The following is a 17643-nucleotide window of genomic DNA, read 5'->3' as shown; positions in this document are numbered from 1 at the left end:
TGTGGGGTTTAGTTGGTGGGTGCTTTTTTTTTTTTTTTTTGGGGGGGGGGTTGTTGTTTGTTTGGTTTTGTGTGTTGTGTTTTTTTGTTTGTTTGTTTCTTTGTTTGTTTGTTTTTTAATGTGGTTGGACTCGATGATCTCAAAGGTCCCTTCCAACCACTAAGATTCTGTGATTCTGTGATTCTGTGATCTTCCATCCTACCTGGGGCTTCTTCCCCTCCTGTCTTAGGGCAACACAGCACAAGTTTGGATGCACAATTGCTTTGCTCAACCATTTATTGAGGGCAGCAGGTTCTGTCTGGTGTTTACAGCAACACAGACAAGGTACCTCCTCCACCCCTTGGTGGTGCTGCCACCTCTGGATTCCGAGGAGGAACTGCCTTGATTCTCCATGAGGACTTGGATGACCGACTTGGCAGCACTGGACACGGTGCCCGTGACCCTCACGTGGCCAGCAGAGACCACGGCACCTCCTGGCACACACTGAGCTTGACTTGGTGGAACATGGTGCCCTCATCAGGGCTGGCGGGTTGACTATACCTCATTAAGACAGAGAAAAGCCTTTCTTTTTGGCAGGTGTGCGAGGAGGGTGCAGGAGCTCATCTCCATCTCCCAGTCGCTCTCCTTTGTCTCTCTTCTTGCCCTCCCTTCAGGAAAAGCATCTGTGTCCCCGGCCCAAAGCAGGCCATGTCCCTCCGCAGTCTTGTCCCTGTCCCTGCCGGCTCCTCTCCCTCCCATCCAGCCTGGCACCTCTGCTCTGTCTTCCTTGGGAGAGCACGCCTGGCCCTGGCCATGGCTCAGGGGTGGCAGGGGGGGGCAGGAGTCCAGGGGCTCCCGAAGGGACAGGAGAGACAGGCTGTCGTCATGGGACAGTTGGTGGCTCTGGGGCAAATCAAACATCCCAGGGGGGATGGAGCCTCAGGTGGGACTTTCTGCTGGGGATCTTCTCAAACACCCTGGAAATGAGGGGAAAAAAAAGGGATTTTTAAATCCTTTCTCCAGAAATCCATTAGACCCAGCTTCGTTATTTCTTACTTGTGTGAATTCCTGGTCTGTTTGGCCACGAAAAGACACCGTTCTGGACGTTAGTGGTTAAAGAAGACAGATCGTTAGGGGTTAAGATATGACAACTAATTGTGTGGTCACTTAATGAGGTTAAATTAAAACTGGAGGGATTTTGCTGGCTGTGAGGGACTGGAGTGTGGAAGCCTCGGGCCACAAAACTCAACAGAACGTGAGTTTTTCCTGGGCAAAAAGGGGAAACCTGAGGGTTTTGCACAAGGAGTGGCCGCTCTGAACCTCACGGCTCCGGGGAAGGTCTCCCTGACTGAAAGTCAAATAAAACTACCAAGCTGCCCCGGGGGGGTTTTTTGAGCCAAAAGTAGGCATTTTGGGGAAGAAAAAGGGACGGCTGACCTTCTGCACTCACCTCACAGAAAGTCCCAGCACAGGGAGGTCCCGGGATCACCAGAGGAGCCGCAGGCGCTGTGGGGCTGAAGGTCGTGACGCCCCGGCGTGGGCTTTTCTTTGGGAACAACACGTGGCCTCTTCTTTGGATTACCAATGGCCTGAAAACCGGGCAAAAAATAGCTTTAAACGTCTCAAAATGTCAAAAATCCGCTGGGAAAATGGGATGCAAAGCCAAAACTTTGAAGAAAAAAATGTATTATTTCTACTATCCCAAGTAGAAAAGCACTTTCCTCCATGAAAATCTACAAAAGGAGTTGAAAACATGCAATTCTGACGCGCTGAAGACATGCAGTGACCTTGTTTCCTACCTAGGTAATTAAAAATATATGTATTTCGTGAACCAAATCCCTGTTTCCTGGCAAGGAACGTCTGAGCAGATGGATTCATTGAGGAAACAAACCCCCCCAGCAGTTTCTTTACCTCGTCTTCAGCTTTTTCTGCCTCGTCCCGGCCTCTCTTCAGCCTTTTCTCCATGAGGCGAGGGCGAGTGCAGCCGAATCGAATCTTCTTTTTCCAGGTATAATAGTATTCCACGCACTAGGCCACAGTTTTCATCTGTATCTATGGGGAGAAATCCAGGGATATTAAATACTCCCTTGTCATTACAAATGAGGGCAATGATGTCTTGTCCCGCTGGGTTTTTAGCAGGAAGAAGGGTCCTAAGAACAGGATTCCAACGTGGGATTGAAATTAAGACTTTCTGCCTAAAAAGCGTCCCTGCTAACGAGCTCCGCCCCGGTCCAACAGCTTTACCTCCTTCTGGATGAGGTGTAAATTCTTCTTGTGAATATAAAAGGCCTCTTTAAATAACCGTTCCTCCAACCGGGTCCAAGTGTCTGAGCCTTGGGATAAACAGCCACAGGCAAATTATTAGAAGAGGCATTTCCCTGCCTCAAAAAGCCCCACAAATGGATTAAAACTACTGCTTTCCCCCACATTTTTAAGAATAATTCCAATAGCAAAGGGATCTGTTCTCCTCCCATTTACCTGCGTAATGGTAATCAGCCAAGGGGTGGGATTCAGGTCTCCGGGGGGGCCCAGAGCGCAGCATTTCCTGAGCTTCCTGCCAGATTTCATGGGAAAAAAGGACTTCAATTCCTCTGGCAGAGGAGGAAAAGGGGCAATTCTCACTCCTCGTGGAGAGGGGCAGGCACCCAGTGGTGTTAAATCAAAGAAGAGGGAGCAAATCAGAGCCGCTCGGGGCTTCAGTGAGGGCAGATCTGGGGTTTTCTCTCAGAGTTGATTCAGAAAATGAATGCTTAAAGGTTGTTAGTGTAGATTTAGTACAGCTTGGAAAAAATAGAGCTTGGAGCCCAGGAGCCCAGCATTCCAAGATAAGGAATTGGCCTTGTGTATAAGATAGCGGGAACAGCCTGCATGCTAAGGAGGAACCCAATTGTCTGGGTGCAGTTTCCATCTGGTCGGGACCAGTTTTGCGGTTTGGGGTCCAGCCAACCCAGCATTCTAGGACAAAGGTAAAGGTACACGGTGAAGAAGACTGCGAGCCTTCCTCCAGAAGACCCCGGCCCACGACCACCAGGCGACAGTACGCATGCGGCAAGGGGAGGAGACTTATGATAATGAGTTCCTAGAAATAATTACAATAGTAGCGCCTTTTCTTAGAATCAATTATAATAACCCAGCCCACATTAATGAATATGTATGCTTTTCATCATAAATAGACGCTTGTTTTACAAACCGGTGTGCAAGTTTGGAGGAGCAATCCCCCTTGCACCCGGCGCCGCAATAAACATACCTGCTTTATAACTCTCTGCGAGTTGTAAGGTTTGTTTCCGCGCGTCAATTTGGCACCCCAGATGGGACCCCCTCTGTCCGGCTGCGGGACCTGCTGAGGACGGGACTTCTCTGGGTACCCCCGAGATTTCTCGGAAGGACTCCCCAACTCATCCAGATCACCGCGGGGACAGACAAGGACCATCTATTGCGGACCAGGTATGTTTAGGGTTTCTTAAGGGGGGGACCTGTAAGTCGTGAGGAGACATCCTACGCGTGGTAAAGAGTCGGCGTACTCGCCCCAGGGTATGCTCAAGCTTGGGCTAATGGTTGGGTTATGCTTGTGTGGGATCCCTCGGTTTTGGTTTATGTGTTAGTGTGTGGAATTGTAATACTGTTTGTTACTTGTTGTATTTGTCATAAGGCACCACTACCGTGTTATTGTCTAATATAAGGTGGAAATTATTGTATGAGTGAAATGAGTGATTGAGACGCGGCACTGCTGCGGAGTGAGTGCGGAGTTCCGATCCGCGGTTCCGTGTTCTCCGCGAGGAGAGCGGCCGGAGACGAACGAAGCGTATGACAGACTGTAAAGAAACATTGTGTGAACCAAATATTGAGAATATTGAGTGGCAGTGTCTTGGACATTCGGATAACGTTTGTGATCCTATTTTTATCTTAAAGTGCTTTGCTTGTAATATGGAGGTTTGGGTAGATCAGGAGGACGATTTTTGGTGTCCACAGTGTGGTAGCTGGACTGAGTGGGAAAAGATCGAGCGGGCGGGAGAGTTGAAACAAGTAATCTGTGGAGACATAGCCTACCCCTGGAGATAAAGGTAGCGACAGGGATATAGCTGTACCATTTCCCGGGAGGGAAACAGGAATAACACCCAGGTGACACAAGGAGATCAGGGTCACCTCTGAACCAAGGGGGGTAAGGAGGACATAAAATGGGCAATAATCAAGGAGGCGAGATACTGAAAAAGAGTCCCCTAGGGTGTATTTTAGCACACTGGAAGGAGATCGGAGGCTCAGCGGGTGGCAGCGTGGACAAGAAAACCTTAATTAAATATTGTAATCAATGGTGGCCCCTTTACAAGTTAGATGATCAAGAGAAATGGCCATTTAACGGGACCCTTAATTACAGTACTATATTACAATTAATGCTATTCCTTAGAAGGGAAGGAAAATGGGATGAAGTCACATATGCGGACATGTTTTTCACCCTTCAGAACCACCCAGAGTACCAACGGGACTGCGGGCTATTACCTCCACAAGACCCGATGGTATTAGCCTTAGAGAAAGAAAAAAGGAAAGAAATGAAAGCAAATATAAAAAGATGTTGTTCGGCCTGTAGCATAGGGCAGAGATGCACAAAGCCTGAAAAGATTTGGGGTTTTAAAGAAGAGGATTTACTTGAAACTTACTTACCACCGGTTAAGGTAATGGGAGACGAAAATATTTCCCAAGGAGACAGAGAAACTGATTCCAGAACCCCACCTGATAGCCCGGTATCATCCCGTATCCGAAAGGGAACAGGGCGAGCATTGACTCAGGCTACGGGATTGATTCCCCTACGGGAATGATCCCGTAGGGGCCACTAAACATTTTCAGTTTCTGGTAAAGCAGCACAATCCTGACTGGGGTGATATCCAGTTATTATTAGATCACCTGACAGAAACTGAGAAACAACTGGTTTTGAAAGCTGCTCAAGATATAGCCACGGACCACCTGAAAGATTCAGGAAGAGACATTAAAGACTATTTCCCCTTGCAGGACCCTCATTGGGACCCAAATAGGAGCATTCACTTGGAAGCCTTACACAGTTATAGAGATTGGGTTATAAGAGGGATGGAGAGAGCTATCCCGAAAGCTATTAACTGGTCAGTGCTATATGCTGTAAGACAAGGGCCGAAGGAGACTCCCTCGGAGTTCTTGGACAAATTACAAGATGCAATGAGACACTACACCCCCTTGGACCCTGGATCAGAGATAGGAATCCAGCAGTTAGTGTCTCCCTTTATAGGGCAGTCCGCTAGTGATATCCGGAGGAAGCTGCAAAAACTAAGAACAACTGAAAGCAGAAATCTAGAGACTCTGTTAGATGAGGCATGGAGAGTATTTAGCAACCGAGAAGAAGAGGATAGGAGAAAGGACAAACGGGCACTGGTAGCAGCACTACAAGGGAGGGGGGGGGGGGGGGGGAATAAGAAATGGGAACTTTAGGATACCATTAGAAAGAGATCAATGCGCATGGTGTAAGCAGAAAGGACACTGGAAGAATGAGTGTCCAAAGAGACGAAAAGAAAAAATTCAAGCCCATTTTAAAAGAGATTGACGGGGACCTGGGGAATCTACCCTAGCGGATCCACTGGTTACTCTAAGGCTAGGGAAAAAGCAACAAGAAATAGAATTTTTGGTAGATACAGGAGCAACGTTCTCAGTCTTGAATCAAGCCCTGACCCCTACTGATACTGATTTTGTAACAGTAAAGGGAGCCACTGGCCAGAGTGAAAAGGATCCACAGAGTTGGGGAATGAAATATTGACAGATTACATGATAAATTTACAAAAACAGCTCCGAGGGGTAGAAAAACTGGTTCTGGGAACAAGAGCTCGTGGGCTGGATGGACCAGTACACGAGATCGAACCTGGGGATTATGTATATGTCAAGTCTTTTACAGATTCACCACTGAAGCCAAAGTGGGAAGGTCCCTTCCAGGTACTGCTGGCCACTCACACAGCCATAAAGATTAAGGAACAAGCTGCTTGGATCCATTGGACTCGCGTCAAGAGAGCTCCAGAACCCCAATGGACATCAACGCAGGCCAGACCCCTGAAACTTCGCCTCCAACGAAAAGATGGACATTAATGACATTAATAGTCGTCAACATGCCAGGAATTTGTATTTCGGGGGAAGGACATGGGATGTGAATACATATTCACAAAATCTGGAAACATTGGTAAGGGCTACTAATCTGTCAGATTGTTGGGTATGTACTACCCTACCCAAAGGAGAAATGAAATTGCCTCTATATGGGGCGGCAGCAAGCAATTGGAACTGTGCCAACGGAACCTGGCCCAAATTTTGGGCAAGAGGGGGAAATGAGTTGAACGGGTGAGTACGATGATAATATCTACCCCTTAGGACCCAGATTTGATTTACAAGTGTTGAAAGAAGAGCTTGTTGTGTTAATTAGCAGTAACAATTGTACCTGGGAACACGGGGAATATAGACGCAGGGGGCCGGTGAATAGGACAATAGCCTGGGGATGGAGCAAGTTCTGGATTAATAAGACAACTGTTGATGTAGGAAATTGGGATCTAACAGGGATAAATGTCACGTATGTTGACTTTTGCAACAAGACCCAATTAGTTGCGTATAAAAGTAGTGGTATTTCCGAAGGAGAAGGATATTCTTGGGAGTATGGATGGTATCAGGCAGGAAAAGTTTTTAGGTGCGAATTTAACAGCAACTATTGGACCCTGTAAGTTACCTAAAGGGTATTGGTGGTTGTGTGGAGATGGATATAGCAGAAAACAGCTTGTTGTGTTAATTAGCAGTAACAATTGTACCTGGGAACACGGGGAATATAGACACAGGGGGCCGGTGAATAGGACAATAGCCTGGGGATGGAGCAAGTTCATAGCTAAAACTCAGATTTTGCATCAGACTGCGCAAGATGACACCACATTCAGGTTTTCAGACCTTTGGGAAAAGTTAACCTCGTGGTTACCTAACCTGGCTTGGCTTAAACAACTGTTTATCTTTCTAGTAGCAATACTTGTGTTAGGAATCTTAGTGTGTGCATTAGCTAGATGTCTTATGTGTTGTACCAGGGGGGCCAAAGATGAATACATTCAATGGAAGAAGCATCAGCTCCGTGAACGAGTGGAGTCAGGGAAGTATTTTGGAAATCAGATGGAGAAGGAAAGTGTGTTATAGGCAATTGTAAAAAAATTTACAAAGGTGAAAGAAAAGGGGGGACTTGATTCAGAGAATGAATGGTTAAAGGTTGTTAGTGTAGATTTAGTACAGCTTGGCAAAGAACAGAGCTCGGAGCCCAGGAGCCCAGCATTCCAAGATAAGGAGCTGGCCTTGTGTATAAGATAGTGGGAACAGCCTGCATGCTAAGGAGGAACCCAATTGTCTGGGTGCAGTGTCCATCTGGTCGGGACCAGTTTTGCGGTTTGGGGTCCAGCCAACCCAGCATTCTAGGACAAAGGTAAAAGTACATGGTGAAGAAGACTATGAGCCTTCCCCCAGAAGACCCCGGCCCATGACCACCAGGCGACAGTACGCATGCGGCAAGGGGAGGAGACTTATGATAATGAGTTCCTAGAAATAATTAGAATAGTAACGCCTTTTCTTAGAATTAATTATAATAACCCAGCCCACATTAATGAATATGTATGCTTTTCATCATAAATAGATGCTTGTTTTACAAACCGGTGTGCAAGTTTGGAGGAGCAATCCCCCTTGCACCCAGCGCCGCAATAAACATACCTGCTTTATAACTCTCTGCGAGTTGTAAGGTTTGTTTCCGCGCATCAGAGTCCCTCAGTCACAGGAGAAATTCCATTCTCCCAACTGTTCCAGAATCCAAACAAGCTCCAGTGGATGCACCGGGACGGGCTCTGTCGCCCCACCAAACCTTAATGCCTCCACGGGCAGCACCCGGTGCCTTTAGCAAAGAGATTCCGGCCCCTGGAAGAGCCAACTCAGAGCAACTCCCAGCTCAAACCAGTCACAAAGCGGGTTCTTCAGGGGGAAGCGCTGCTCCCTACCGCAACGTTGCCCCGAGCCTCGTGCAGGCAATGCAGAGCCAGCTCCGCGTTCAGCCCTGCCCCGGCTCTGCCGCTGGAAGAGGCCATCTTCAGCAGGTTTGAAACTACAAAGGCAAGAAAAAACACCAACGAGTCAGGTTTTCCTCAAAGAAGGAGAAAAGATGCCACAGGAGATGGATGGGAAATGGAGGAAGGGCAGAAAACAGACCGGAAACCAGAAAAGGCCCAGAAAAAAGGCCCATATTCCAACTATTGCCACAGGAAGAGCAGCTTTTGGAGCGGGATCTCCAGAGAGAAACTCCTCCCTGGCTGCAGATGAGGTGGGACTGCGAAACCCCCCCCCCCTTTCTCATGGAAGATGCTCCCAAGAGCACCATCGGTTCTTATTTACCCACTTTCCTCCCAAAAATGAGCCATCTCCTTCCCTCGAACGCCACGGGGCCAAGACAAGACGGGAGAGAACCCAAACGCCCTATCAAGTAACTCTTAAAATGTGGAATTTTCCCCTTTCCCACAAGAAAAGCCTGAAGAGAAACCTTTCTCCTGCGGCTCGGGGTTGCTTTCCATGTCACCCCAGGGCTTCCAAGCCAGGGAGGCTCCTTCGTCCTCCTCTTCCAAGAGGGATCTGTCCCACAGGGCAGGGAGCTCCACCTGGAACTGGTCCCCGACATTGATGCGGCTGAAAGGGGGAGGAAGAGGAGGGGGAGGAAGGCACGTCAGGAATGGATACGGCACAACAAACGCTTCAGAAGAGGGAAAACGTGAGGAGTTGGGGCAAAACCGATCCCTATTTCCCAGCAAAACATCACTCATTCTTCCGCCACCAACTTCCACTGCCCCTTCCCACCCCCAGCGTTACCCTTCGGCCACTGGAGGCTTTTTGGGCCCCATCGGGAAGGAAAATTTGGGGTTTTCCCCAAAAAACCAATCCAACTGCTGAATGTCACTCTCCACAGTGGTAGGAAGCTGCCACAGCCACGGCCAGCGAGCGACCACCGCATCGGAATGTTGTGTGGAATGCGGGAGGCCGGCAACGGCCTGTGACGTCAGCAAAACCAGTGCTTTACTGGGACAGCACTGGGCGTTTGGGGGGTTTCTGGCCCATATAGGGGGACCCTCCACCCAAAAACACGCTGTGGAGAAGGGGCCGAGCGACACCCACCCCCAACCCCGGTTTCCTCCTCCCGTTTTCCCAGCGGTCGCCCTCAATTCCGACGGCTGAACGTGGATTTTTGCCTCATCCTCCATCAAAAAAACCCAAAATCCTGGATGTTCTGCCCAAAAAATCTGACAAAACCACGCTGGGGATAAAAATCTTTCCGCCAAGACCCTCCTTTAGCCTTTCTTGCCCTCCTCCTCCTCACACACCACTCCATCCCCCACAAAATTTCCCCCTTCTCAGGGAAATCATCGCTCTGGAGATGGACCCTCCGGCTACCACTTCACCCCTGCGGCTGCCCCGGGGCAGAAGGCGGGGATTGAGCCATTTGGGGCTTTTCTAGAAGCAAAAGGAGCAAAGCGAAACCCCGGGGGCTGTTTCCATCCCTCCTCCCCCCATCCCCAGGGAAAAATCCCCTCCTTTTTACTCTTTCCAGCTTTTTTAGGAGGCAAAAGCAGAGCCAGGGCCTGTGGGCTCAACTCCTCGGCTCCCCGAACTCCAGGTGGCAAAACCAGTCAGCAGAAGACGAGCCCAGTAGGGAAACTGGGATGAGTGGGCGGCTGCGCCCCAGACACGCTGGTTTGGGTCCAACCACCACCTCTTTTTAATGCTTGGATTCAGTTTTGAACCCCAAACTCGTACCATAAAAACCAGGCGGTGGTTTTAGGAGGAGCTTCAACTGCTCCCTGTCAACACCCGGGTTGCCACCGCGGTCATTGATCCCCCAGGAAGGGGGAGAATGTTTCTAATATGGAATTCTCTGGCAGAAAATGGCTCCAAATGGGTGAAGTTGCTCCATTTAAGGACAGCCGGCTGGATTCCTTTCCAGTTCTCCTGAGAACAAGAGCTGGGGAGAAGAAAGCCCCCCGCCAGCTTTTGTGTGGCCAGAGAGAGGGCTCAAAGGAATAAAAGTCATTTCCCAAATCGTCTTGAAATCCTTCAAATCTCCTCCTCAGAGCTCAAGGATTTCCCCAGCTTTTGCATCCCCCTTGACACTTCCCACCTCCCCTTCTCTTTTCCTGCAGCTCCAGGTGATTAACGGGGGACGTATTTCCAACCAATTCCTCCCACGGCCCCTGCAACCTTTGCCAAAGTCTAACCAAAACAAAGGCCTTTTGCCTAAATACACTCAAAGCATGAAAAATTGCCACCCACCTGCTTCCCGGCTGCTGTCGTCACCGGGACTGTAGGTGGTTAGGGTCTGGCGACCGGAAGATATCGCGCTGTATGGAAAGATAGGGCCCCTCCTCCAACAGTGTTTAGTTCATGACGTAAGCGGACGGAAGTGACGTTGCAAACCCAAGCTATATAATGCCATGCCACCTATCAATAAACACCATTTTGCCGTCCACCACATTGGTGTCTGCGTGCTGATGGACCGAGCGACCTGGGGTTGGTCGCCGTGCCGTTCCTGAACCAGGTCGCCACGCCTGCAACAGGCAACAAGTGGTGCCGAAACCCGGGAATCGTCGCCTGGATTCGGGTGAACGGCGGCCAGAGCGGCTGGACCAGCCCGGCGGGGAGGTCGAGGGAGGACACTCCTGGACCAGGACCAACAAGGAGGATGGAAGCCCTTCTGAAGGTCGTATCCCAATTACATAAGCAGTGGGGAATTGATTGTAAGCCCAAGGATTTTACTCTCGCCGTTGCGAGGCTTTTACAACTTGGGGTCATTGATCAGCCGGTGGATATACTCCACCCAGAAGTGTGGGATGAATGCATTAAAGCATTAGCTGAGGAGACGATGTCTTCGGGTAGTGGGAAATATCTTAAATCATGGGGGAAAGTCGTGCAAGCTCTGCAGAAAGCCATACAAGAGCAGGGGACCTGGAGGGCAGCAAGGGACTGTTTGTCGGTCACCCCGAGGTTGGGAGTCGGGGCAGCCACACAGACTCTGCATCCCCCAGAGGACGGCGATCCCGCTGAGCCTGCAAACCCGCGGGAAGGCGATGCGCCCCCACAGTCCCCAAGCCCCGTCCCGCTCACGGAGGGACAAAATCAAACAAAATCCTTCTGGGGCAAATTAGCCGAGGAGGCCAGGGGTGCCGCAGTGAAATCAGAGTCTGAGGACGTCTGGGCGAGACCACCGCCCTACACGCCCCAGCACGGCGCCGAACAACAAAGGTGGGGGCGGGGTGAGGGTGCCCCCGGCGGGAACAGGCGGGAAGCGCCAAATTCAATAAGCGCGCGCAAACAGGAGGGGGAGGAGAACAAGAAGAAGAGCGGCGGGGGCCGCCGGGGAGAAGAGGGGGGCGTGAGCGAGGGGCAGAGAGCCAATCAGAGCAGCTGCCTAAAACAATGCCCTTATAGGGCAAACACCCCGCCGAGCGGAAGGCGGGGCGAGCTGAGAGGGAGGGAACGGTCCGCCCACAAGGGAAGTGGGCGGGGCCAGAGCCCAACAAAAAAGCACTGGAACCCGGAAGTGACTGGTCAGTCGAGTTCCAACTCTGACTCAGACAGTACCTGGGACGAGTGGCTCGCAATCGATTCAAGCTCAGAGGAGGAGGACATAAGGGCGAACAGACACAAAAGCCGGAATATCCCCATTCACAATGAAGAGGAACCGCGAAGGGGAAAAACTCCCCTCATGGATTGGAGAAAAATAAAGATCGCGTGCGCCGATTGGGCCCCATCGGCCACACTAGCGTTCCCGGTCCGAGTGACGGACGGGGGACAAAGGGTCCACTCCCCTATAAATCCTAAAGATATACAAGCAATTGTTAAAGCAATCGCAGACAAAGGGCATAATTCTGCCATGGTTTCGACCCTCATAGATGGGGTTTTCGGGGGGGACGATATGCTCCCGTTCGACATAAAACAAACTTGTAGATTGATCTTTGACGGGGCAGGGATGATTGTTTTTAAACAAGAATGGGAGGACAACTGCACAAAACAACTAGCCCAAGTAACCGGGGCAGACCATCCGCTACACGGCTCCAGCCTGCAGCGGCTCATGGGTACAGACCCGACGATGATTACCCCCCACGCACAAGCCCAGGGCTTGCGGGCCCATGAAGTTATGACAACTACTCGCGCGGCCAGAGAAGCTATTCATGTAGCCTCTAGAGTTGTCGCCAAACCATCGCCATGGTCCACAATAAAGCAAAATGAAAGTGAGAGCTTTACGCAATTTGTAGATCGCCTCCAGGCAGCGGTCGATTCCTCGACCCTGCCCGTGGAAGCAAAAGGCCCGGTCGTCGCAGACTGCCTACGTCAGCAGTGCAATTCGAAAACCAAAGAAATCTTACGATCTCTGCCAGCGGGGTCAAGTATCGCGGACATGATTAAGCATGTCACGAACGAAGAGCATCTAGCCCCGATTCAAGTGGCTGTTTGCACTGCAGTAGATGAGGACCTGGCTAGAATTGAACAATCAACAATTACATTAGAAAAATCAATTAGATCATTATCTGAGATGGTGCTACAAAATCGAAGAGGATTAGACCTGATGTTCTTACTGCAAGGGGGAGTGTACGCTGCACTAAAAGAAGAGTGTTGTGTATATGCGGACCACACCGGATTAGTGAGAGACACTATGGCCAAACTGCGAGAAGGATTAGAAGAATGGAAAAGGGAAAGAGAAGCACAACAAGGGTGGCTTGAATCATGGTTTGACCATTCGCCGTGGTTAACCACCCTGATATTGGTCGCAATGATCATAATGGTACTGATCTTTGCAACGAAAGGCGGGGGAGTAGGGGCACTGGCCCAGGGCCCCCCTGAAAAAGCTCAACCAATACAATGGATAGTCCTAGGGAAACCGTCACGTGCATTCTCCCCAGGAGTTGAGTGCCTCGGTAACCTTATCATGAAAGGCAGAAAACTCGCCTTAAGACATCTAGGCATTGAACCTGCCAAAATATACCTACCCTTCCGCAAACAGCTCCTGACGCAATCAGTGGCAATGTCAGAGTATCTAGCTATAGCCCTCGTTGGATTTAGTGGAGAAGTCCAGTATGCCACAAAGCCCCCCTGGACTCAAATGCTGACAATTGTCGACGTCGACCTTCCACAGAAGGTCATGGACCGGCCCCAGTCGGGACCAACGGTCTTTACAGACGCATCCTCAGCGAACTCAACCGCGGCAGCAGTATGGCAATCGGGAGGAGAATGGCACTGCATTAAAATGACCGATTGTGTGCTTTCAGTTCAACAGCTGGAAGCAGCGGCCGTAGTACTAGCGTGTGGACTGTTCCCAATGGAACATCTCAATATAGTAACTGACTCAATGTTTGTGGCCAAGCTTTGCTTAGCCATGTCAGGGCCCGGCGTGTCAACATCTACAGCAGCCTTAATGCTAGAAGAAGCACTTTTTTCCCGAAAAGGTACCATATCAGTCATCCACGTCAACAGCCACAACCCAATTAAAGGGTTTTTCCAAACTGGTAACGACAAAGCGGACGCCGCTGCAAAAGGATTGTGGACACTAAGAGACGCCCGCCAACTACACGAATCCCTCCACATTGGAGCTAAAGCGCTGGCAAAGAGATGTGGGGTTTCAGCCACCGATGCGAAACATATAGTAGCTACGTGTCCCCACTGTCAAAAAGCACCACTGTGGTCTAGTGGAGTCAACCCCAGAGGTCTCAAAGCCTCCGAGGTGTGGCAGACGGATTTTACGCTCTGTCAGCTGCTGAAATCTCGAGCGTGGCTAGCAGTAACCGTAGACACATATAGCGGGGTGATCGTAGCTACACAACACCTTAAGACCGACTCCAAAGCAACCATCCAACATTGGCTGACAGCCATGGCGTGGCTTGGCGTCCCTAACCAGATCAAAACGGACAATGGTCCGAATTTTGTATCTAAATCAGTCCAAGCATTTGCTCTGAAATGGGGTATTACTCTAATACACGGCATCTCGTATAATAGCACGGGACAGGCCATAGTCGAACGAGCAAACCAAACTCTGAAATCTAAATTAGAGGTGTTAGCAAAAACAGAAGGCTTTACCAACACTGTTCCCTCAGGAGACCAGGCGCGCTTGCTAGCGACTGCCTTATTAGCACTAAACCAGTTCCCCAGGGGAGAGGAGAGGAATAGCCCAGCCCAAAAACACTGGGCCACTCGAGCGCTAGAAGAAGGCCCGTCGGTCATAGTTAGAAATGAGCTGGGAGACTGGGAACAAGGGTGGAAATTAGTTCTGACAGGGCGAGGGTATGCTGCGGTCAGAAAAGATGGCAGAATCAAATGGTGTCCACTTAAGTCTATTAAACCGGACCTTCAGAATAAAACTAACGAAAACTGTGAGTTTCTGTTTACAGGACCGGATCATCGGACACCCCCGTAACCTGTATACCCTGGTGGCGAGAGAAGTCGACAAACCAGCAAGCGTCCTGTCTAAGCCTGGGAGTCCCTGCACACTAAACAGGCTCGTGTCGTTTGTCACAAGCCGGCTAGAAAAGGTTAACGTTATGTTGGTAGAACACCAACAGCTGCTTTGAGAATGTGTTTACTCTGTTTACTCCAGGTTATCCCTAGTTACCTCAGGTTACACCCCATTATTACCAGTTACTCCCAAGTTTCTACCTGTTTATGATACCTCATGTTTTACCTAAGTTTACGATGTATGTTTTTTAAGATTGTTATATGGAGTTAAAACAAGAAAAAGTTTTTGGGAATATTGTACTTTGGCCAATTTGGTCGTGCATAGGGAGGGGGGAAATGTAGGTGGTTAGGGTCTGGCGACCGGAAGATATCGCGCTGTTCGGAAAGATAGGGCCCCTCCTCCAATAGTGTTTAGTTCATGATGTAAGCGGACGGAAGTGACGTCGCAAACCCCAGCCCAAACACAGGCTGGAGAGGTGGGCCCAGATGAACCTCATGAGGTTCAACAAAAGCAAGTGCAGGATTCTGCACCTGGGAAGAAACAATCCTCAGTATAAATACAGACTGGGGGATGAGGTATTAGAAAGCAGCCCTGAGGAAAGGGACTTGGGGGTGCTGATGGACGAGAAGCTGGACATGAGCAGGCAATGTGCTCTTGCAGCCCAGAAGGCCAATCCCATCCTGGGCTGCATCAAGAGATGTGTTGCCAGCAGATCCAGAGAGGTGATTCTGCCACTTTGCTCTGGTGAGACCTCCCCTGGAGTACTGTGTGCAGGTCTGGAGCCCTCAATATAGAAAGGCCATGGACCTGATGGAGCAGGTCCAGAGGAGGGCCACCAAAATGATCAGGGGGCTGGAGCACCTCTCCTATGAGGACAGACTGAGGGAGCTGGGGTTGTTTAGCTTGGAGAAAAGGAGGCTCCGGGGAGACCTCATAGCAACCTTCCAGTACCTGAGGGGGGCCTACAGGAAGGCTGGGGAGGGTCTGTTTACAAAGGCCTGCAGTGACAGGATGAGGGGCAATGGTTTTAAGCTGGAGAAGGGGAGATTTAGATTGGATATTAGGAAAAAATTCTTTACCATGAGGGTGGTGGAACACTGGAACAGGTTGCCCAGGGAGGTGGTTGAGGCCCCTTCCCTTGAGATATTCAAGGTGAAGCTCGACGAGGCCCTGGGCAACCTGGTCTAGTTGGGGGTGTCCCTGCTGACTGCGGGGAGGTCGGACTAGATGACCTTTGGAGGTCCCTTCCGGCCTGGACCAATCTATGAATCTATGAATCTATGAATCTATATAATGCCATGACACCTATCAATAAACACCATTTTGCCGTCCACCACATTGGTGTCTGCGTGCTGATGGACCGAGCGACCTGGGGTTGGTCGCTGTGCCGTTCCTGAACCAGGTCACCACGCCTGCAACAGGCAACACGGGACCGAGACGGGACCCACCCTCACCTCCCCCCAAAAGCATTTCGGGCTTTTGAGGGACAATTTCCATCTCCTGCTGCCTCCTCCAGCCACAGTTTCTGGGCACAAACAGAGGCAGGAGGGGGTTTTCTGGCATCAGCCAAGTCAAAGACATCCAAACTTGGCAAATTCTTCTCTGAAATCCCAGCTGAATCCTTTCTCCGTTTCTCCACTCTTGGCGCCGGAGGGGAGATGCTCCGTGCCCCTCAATTACCAATTAAAGCCAATGAAACGGGGCTTAATTAGACCTGGAGCAGAACTGGAGGGCGGGAGGGCAACGAGCCTCCGAAAGGAAACATCAAAAAGGGGAAAGGAAGGAAGATTTGGTGTTGCTGACCAAACCCCAAGCCCTACCACAACCAGCCCCAGATAAAAGGTACCTCACAGGAGAAGAAATACCCATTTCTGGTTAAAACCCCAGGCCAGGAGCTGCTGGGCCCCCCCAGGCGGGCTCTGGGGAGGGAAGAGGGTCTTTTCATGGAAAGATGCAGAAAGAGAAGGGGCAGAAGCGTTTCCCCCACCCTGGGAGAGGCCGAGGGGCAGGAAGAAGGAGGGAAAGGCTGCCCAGGAGTGGGCTTTGGGGGAGTTTGGGGGTTCTCCATGGGGGAATCAATGCTCTCGGCATCGCAGGAGCCTGTGGGACCACCCCAGGGCCAGGTTTTTGGGTGAAGGAGCCTCCATCCCTGAGGGAAAGCCTGCTCTGGCCTCGCAGGAGGCTCTGGGGTCACCCTGGGGATGGGTTTGGGACAGTCTGGGCTCTGTCACCTTCCTCTGGGTCACACTCCCAGGATGTCACCCACCCCTGGGTCACACCATCTTCCATGACATGGCAGGGTGCCAGACGCTCCTGCCCTCGGGCATGGCATGGGACAGTGACAGCCTGATGGCACTGCTCACACCGCTGCACAGACCCACTTGCACACGCAAACCGGTGACCAACCGTCTGTAGCTGCTGGCGGATCACCAACCCTTGGAGACACGTCCATCTGTGTATGGAAAGGACAGGTCCGTGTCAGCCGGTCGGTCAGACTGCACAGAGATGGCACAATCCCATCCAAAGGCGCCCCAAAGCTGCCTCGGGGAGCTCTCCTTGGCTGGTCCACGGGGGCTGCCCAGCCAAGGAGATGTCCCTTAATTATATCCATTGGCAACTTATATTTTCATCATAAGGTTGATCAGACTTGGTCCATGGACCGCAGCTCCAGCATCACCACCCCAACGGGCTCCAGTCTGTGAGACTCGGACCCCGTGTTGTAACCAAAGAAAAGCCCACGCCGGGGCGTTGACGCACGGAAACAAACCCTACAACTCGAATAGAGTTATAAAGCAGGTATGTTTATTGCGGCGCCGGGTGCAAGGGGGATTGCTCCTCCAAACTTGCACACCGGTTTGTAAAACAAGCATCTATTTATGATGAAAAGCATACATATTCATTAATGTGGGCTGGGTTATTATAATTAATTCTAAGAAAAGGCGTTACTATTCTAATTATTTCTAGGAACTCATTATCATAAGTCTCCTCTCCTTGCCGCATGCGTACTGTCGCCTGGTGGTCATGGGCCGGGGTCTTCTGGGGGAAGGCTCATAGTCTTCTTCACCATGTACTTTTACCTTTGTCCTAGAATGCTGGGTTGGCTGGACCCCAAACCGCAAAACTGGTCCCGACCAGATGGACACTGCACCCAGACAATTGGGTTC

This window comes from Numenius arquata, unplaced genomic scaffold, assembly GCF_964106895.1.
Source record: "Numenius arquata unplaced genomic scaffold, bNumArq3.hap1.1 HAP1_SCAFFOLD_512, whole genome shotgun sequence".
In the NCBI taxonomy this organism is placed as follows: Eukaryota; Metazoa; Chordata; class Aves; order Charadriiformes; family Scolopacidae; genus Numenius; species Numenius arquata.
Note: the sequence above shows the minus strand (reverse complement) of the source record.